Source organism: Vicugna pacos, chromosome 16 (assembly GCF_048564905.1).
Source record: "Vicugna pacos chromosome 16, VicPac4, whole genome shotgun sequence".
Taxonomy (NCBI): domain Eukaryota; kingdom Metazoa; phylum Chordata; class Mammalia; order Artiodactyla; family Camelidae; genus Vicugna; species Vicugna pacos.
Genome location: NC_133002.1, coordinates 46,511,035 through 46,511,363, shown reverse-complemented (window position 1 = coordinate 46,511,363; position 329 = coordinate 46,511,035).

Genomic DNA, 329 nt, shown 5'->3' with positions numbered 1-329 from the left:
TCTTAAAGCGGCAAGGCCTCCTCTACGCGAGGGGGCGGAGACGGAGGGAGGAGGGGAGGGGAGGGAGACAGGAACGCCGAGGGATAACCCGGAGGAAGGTAACCTTTCCGAAAGGCTAGTGGGTAGGCAGAGAGGTGGTGGTTTGGGAGACACTGCGTAACCCACGACCCCACCCGCCACTCGCTTCCCACTAGCAGAAGCAAGGACTGGGACCTGTACCCACCAGTGTCCCTCGGCGCCAGCGATCCATTAAAAGGGCGATGGTGAAAGATTACCCGCCCCCTTCTCTCAGCTTAGACCCACATTCTAGTTCTAGACGAGCCTCACCT